This window comes from Dermacentor andersoni, chromosome 1 (assembly GCF_023375885.2).
Source record: "Dermacentor andersoni chromosome 1, qqDerAnde1_hic_scaffold, whole genome shotgun sequence".
Classification (NCBI taxonomy): Eukaryota; Metazoa; Arthropoda; class Arachnida; order Ixodida; family Ixodidae; genus Dermacentor; species Dermacentor andersoni.
Window position 1 is genome coordinate 369,561,475 of NC_092814.1, and position 5,852 is coordinate 369,567,326.

Here is a 5,852-nt window from a genome sequence, read left to right on the forward strand (position 1 = left end):
TGCAATTAATGTGATGGTATTACAGGAAGCGCACTGCCATTACTGCGCAGTGAATTTCTCGCAGTGTGTCATTTATGCAGAAACATACAAAATAATTCATTATTGATGCTGTACTCCGTGTTAAGAATTTTAGCAACTTGGTAAAATAAGAGCCTGGTTTGAGTTGTCTTTGAAGAGCAGTAACTTAAAAATTATTATTATTTTCCACTGAAGAAACGACTATAGGAATCTGTTTTATCCACCTCCCTAGCAAAGAAGTACAATCTCGAGAATGCGAAGCAGTGCCTTTTTACTCATTGGTGCACACACCCACAGGCTGCAAGGTTAATCCGCATTCGTCGGTAGCTTCTAAGCGACCGACATTGCTTGGTTCCAGCGGTGAACTTACACGATAGGCAGAACATTTTTTTTCTTTTTTTTTTGAGACCAACACGTCATTACACGGCCAGACGCGGCAGATCACTGACGACGGAAGCCGTGCAGCCGTTATATGCTAGTAAAACGGCACAGCTGATAAAATTCAGAATCTTTAAACACGTTCGCTTGGTGGCGGCTATCGAATATTGGACGCATAAGCTGGTTGAGATATTTGTTTGTTATCTAATTCAAACGAACCTTGATGCTGTTCAAATGAAACGACCACCCCGTTCGCAAATAATACCGCCTTCCAATTTGAATCGATAAACGGCCCGCAATGCAATCTATACCAATGAGCTGCGGCTTATAGAACGTCAGTGAAGTATTAAAACCATCATTCAAGTAATAAAGCGTAGACTTGAATGCCAGAAGCCTAATAAAACTAATAATCTACTTATTTGTTGAAAAATGACATGACAGTGTTTGTCGGTTGTCATATGCGCATTAATAGATAAAATATTTAGCCGCACTGAGCGCCCCTGGCAGGAAAAAATACTAATTAAAGTGTACTACCAAATTACAGTAGCTCCGTAGCTCCACTTACGCGCTTCATGCTGTAACGCACCGCTGTTGATTTTTCGCTCTCTGTGGTGATTGCTGGGCCAGGGTTTAATTGCGTCAAGATAACGTGTCCAAGCTTTCATACTTGCTTTATAAAAAGCGTACTGCACCTCCTGTTTTTTGCCTGCACCAAATAAAAAATTAAACCGATATGAATCGTGGTGACACCATTTTATTATTCGAGCGTTCAAATTGATAACCTCTAGATGCGGAGCAAGTTGAACAGTTGTTTGCGTAATAAAGGAAGCTGCGTTAATTAACTTTTTAATAATCAATATTCGACGGCTAAAGAAAATGAGTTGTATGGAGCCACTCCTCAAAGTTATCTAGCCGAGTGAATGAATGTTTCTTACACATGCTTCTGTGAAAACCACGCGAACAAATATTTCGCAACCTTTTGAAAGCATGACTGACGAAGAAAACAAGGTAAGTTTTTCTTGACCGTGCGCCCAGCCTTTTGTAATATTTTCATCAATGGTATCACCAGCATAGCTCAGCGAGCATGTTCCTTGCGGCCAGTCCACTTTCCATATAGAGGGTGTCCCACATTACTTTAGCCAGAGTTTAAAAATATAAAAATGCCACGTAGTTGGACAGAACCAAGGTAATATTGTTTGCCATCACTTGGACATAACCAAATTATTTTTTTTAATCCCGCCTAATTTGATAATTACTAATAATTATTCAATCAACTTCCCCAATATTATATTTCAATATATTATAATATAACTAGATTAAATGTGTCAAAGAGAAAATTGTAGCTTTCTGTTGCTCAATACATGCTGCATAACAGTTTTTTCGAGCGTCAGAGAAGCCCGCGAATACACGCAAAGTGCTCGAGCGGCCAGTCGGGCGGCAATTTTTCCCACGGCGAATGTGAAGCAGGCTTCAAGAACTCCGCGCCTAATAATATTAATAAATAAGAATAATAAACGAAATAAATCAATCAGAAGGCATTCTATCAATTCAATGAGTACAATGGTATTGTTATGAAAGCACATGGACTCACCAGCAGCAGGCTTCGCCATACGAGGTCCGTTAGAAAAGTATCCGACCTTTGATGAAGAAACAAAGCTGGCATAACTGGAGCGTACCAAACCTAATCACCATCAAAGTAGTCTCCTTGGGAATCCACACACTCCTCCTATCGGTGCTGCCATTGTTAGAAGCATTCTGAGAAGGCCTATTTCGGAATGGAGTTTAGCTCAGCTGACGTCGCAGCCATAATGTCCTCTCGTGTCTGAAATCGCGCTCCTTTCAATGGCCTTTTGACTTTGAGAAACAGCCAGAAGTCGCAGGAGCCTATATCAGGAGAGCAAGGAGCCTGCTGAACTAGAGGAGACTGGTTTTTCGCCAGAAAACTCTGAATCTTTAGAAGAGTTAACTGCTGGGCTATTTGGGGATCTTGCATACTAAAAAAATTTTGCGCCAAATCTTTGTGTCGCCCGTGGTGTCATCGTGGTGGCACCCGTGGTGTCGTCGTCTTTCTTGTGTTTGTTGTTTTGGCGCAAAATTTTTTTAGTATGCAAAGTCTGAATCAAGTGCCAGGAATGTGCAGGAGCATTGTCGTGATTGATGCGCCAATTTCTTCTTTACCACAACTCCGGTCTCTTGCGCCGCACATCATCACGTAGGCGACAAAGGACATCCCTGTAGTACTCTTTGGTAATTGTTTGACCCTGTGGTGTGTATCCGTGGTGTACCACGCCGTGGGAGTCAAAGAAAGCCGCCAGCATCACTTTGACGTTGCTGCGCACTTGGCGGGCCTTCTTTGGTCTTGGTGACGTGGAATGCTTCCACTATGGCGACTGCGATTGGGTTCGCGGGTTGTACCCGTACACCCAAGACTCGTCACCAGTGATTATGGTGTTCATGAAGTTGGGGTCACTGTTTGTGGAATTCAGCAAGTCCTGTGAGACTTCAACATGAAGTTGCTTTTGCTCCACCGTGAGCAGCTTCGGCACGAATTTCTCCACAACTCTGTTCATGGCCAAATCTTCGGTCATAATGGAATGCGCAGAAAAAGTGGTTATGCCTACCTCTTTCGCAATTTCTCGGATAGTCACACGACGGTCCCGCATCACCACAGCGTTCACTTCGGCAATGACGTGGTCATGTCGGCATGTTCATGGCCGACGGGAGCATGGCTCGCTATCCACCGAGGTGCGGATTTCTTTAAACCGGTTGTACCACTCCTTAATCTGTGTGCTGCTCATAGCATCGCCACCGAAAGCCGTCTGAATCTTTCGAATGGTTTCCACTTGGCTGTGGCCCAGTTTCTGGCAAAATTTGATGCAGTAGCGCTGCTCCGGTCTCTTCGCCATTTTCCTTGCAATAAAAAACCGACGAGAGCACTGCGCACTACCTCACTCAAACGCTGCGTACCAGCGATTGACGCTATCGGCAGGCGGGAAAAAATTGGCGCATGCGCACGAAGGTTCAAGGTCGGCTGATGCAACCGCGCTTGTTTCATACCCATCAGGTGTTCGCAAAAAATAACGTCGGATTCGGATACTTTTCTAACAGACCTCGTATACGCAAAGGACGAACTATATGTGCAACCATGCACCCTTCACTAGCAAGAGGACAAGCCAAAGACGAAATTGTTATATCCACTCTGTATATATATATATATATATATATATATATATATATATATACAGGCACACCCACGTGTGATACCGAGACCTTCATTACCAGGCCCTTTGCATGAATTAGCCGGCATGACACTACCTCTGTGATGATCGTTGGAAGCTTCCAAGTGGATTGCACTAGAAGCATAGCGCGGGAAGGACGGTCGACAAAGACTAGAAAGGACAAGCGCTAACGTTTAACTTTCAGGTTGAAAGTTAGCGCTTTTCCTGTCTAGTCTTTGTCGATCGGCCTTCCCGCGCTATGCTTCTAGTGTAACTAAGTATTACCCACCAGCCCAAGCCTATACTCTTCTGAATTCCAAGTGCAAATTTCAAAACCACACTAGAAATTCCTCAGTGAGTTTGCGCAAGAGCTTCGTTTGAAGTGCCACACCAATCCAAGTCACTCAACTATTCAGCAACTGTCGCGTATAGACTAAAACTTTGGCCTAGATTCCGTCTTACGTTGCAACCGAACCAATCAATCTGTATCACACTAATCACAACGATAGCGTCTCTGCCTTTACCAAATGATGAAAATAAATACATTTACCCCTGTCTAACCCAGTGTGATGTGCTGGAGCTTAGCTGGTCATGCACCCGTACACAGCGTGTAATGACTAATTTACTTTTATTGCGTTGGTTTCACTTTCAGAAAGAGATATTGCAACAAATGCAGTTTCACTTTATCTTGTGCCGGTGATATAAATATTGGTTCAAATAAACTCTATATCCCACTTGTCTCCAAGAGTAGGTGCAAACAAAAAAGTTGTCGCTCGCTCACACACACACACACACACACACACACACACACACACACACACACACACACACACACACACACACACACACACACACACACACACACACACACACACACACACACACACACACGCGCGCGCACACACACACACACACGCGCGCACACACACACACGCACGCACGCACGCACGCACGCACACACACACACACACACGAGCACACGTACACCACTCTCTCTGTTACTGACACGCAGACACATAACAAACAAGTTCGCCCCCATACAAATATGCAGACCCGCACGCATGCACACAAGCACAATAATGTACGCATGCATGCAGACGGAAATGCGCGCATACAAAAACGCACCTTACACTTGGAGACGCATACACGCACTCGTGCGCGCGCAGACGCAAGTGCGGAGACACAACACGCGCGCGCACCTAAACTCAGGTACACACACACGCACGGTCAAGGCTTAAACACGCACATACAATTTCTGTCCTCACTGGTTGCTCTAAAACATGCGCGGGAGAGAAGTCTGAGTAACATTCGCTCTGCCATTAGCGTGCCCACGCTAGTTGTAATATATCGCTTTACTGTTCAAATTTCGCCCTTCTTGATGATGATGATTATGAAGATGGTGATTCCTTGGCATCCTCTTTGAAATGGAGTGGTGATAAATAGCCACCTTGCCTGCTTAATCTAATCAGGTATGCCGTACATGTTTTTCATTCTACATGTTTGAATATATCTCCTTAGTCTTTTTTTTTTTCGCTTCAAAACCTCTCTGCCTACCTCGTACCCGGAACTATGCCTGTAAAAGGCACGGTCGTACCAATATATTCCCTGCATTTTCCCCCAATACTCCACTTTACTTCGTAGGCGTACGTTTCCATGGTCTCACTGGGTGAATACCTTTGCATTCGATTAGCGTGTGCTGAGAGGTGTCCGGATTTTCGCTGCAGTATACACATGCGTTATCTTGATGTGAATATTTGCTCCGGTATGTTTTTGCCGTTAGGCAACCAGCTCAAACCTCAAATAGCAAGGCACAACCCTTTGTGTTATCGAACAGACGTTTCTTTATAATTTGCTTGTTCCCATTCCTGTTTTTCTCCATGGTGTATTTTTATTTCCATTCTTTGCATCCTTCGCTGTCTCTGTTTCTCTCACGTTCTTTCTGACTCCTGGTTGTCTATTTACACTTTCACTTACCCTATAGATGGCTGCCAACTTGCTTTACCTCTTCCTCCATTCTGTGGCCACGCTTTTCAGGTATAGATACTTGTGCACTTTAACCGCCCATTTATTTCGATCCATATTCCCGAGTCTTTCTTCAAAGCTAATTTTGCTCTGCGTTTCTCCTACTTCAAAAGAGGTGCACTGCCTCATTTCTTGTTTTATCGTGCGCCCCCAAAGCCAACCGGCCTAGCGATCGTCGGTTAACTTCAAACCCCAACAAGATATCTGATTTTAAGC

General features: G+C 44.2%; 1 pseudogene; it reads right to left on the reverse strand.

The window, feature by feature from the left end:
• Positions 1 to 2,777: 2,777 nt before the first annotated feature.
• Positions 2,778 to 3,302, reverse strand: LOC140219828 (protein GVQW3-like; annotated as a pseudogene).
• Between the last annotated feature and the right edge of the window lie 2,550 nt (positions 3,303 to 5,852).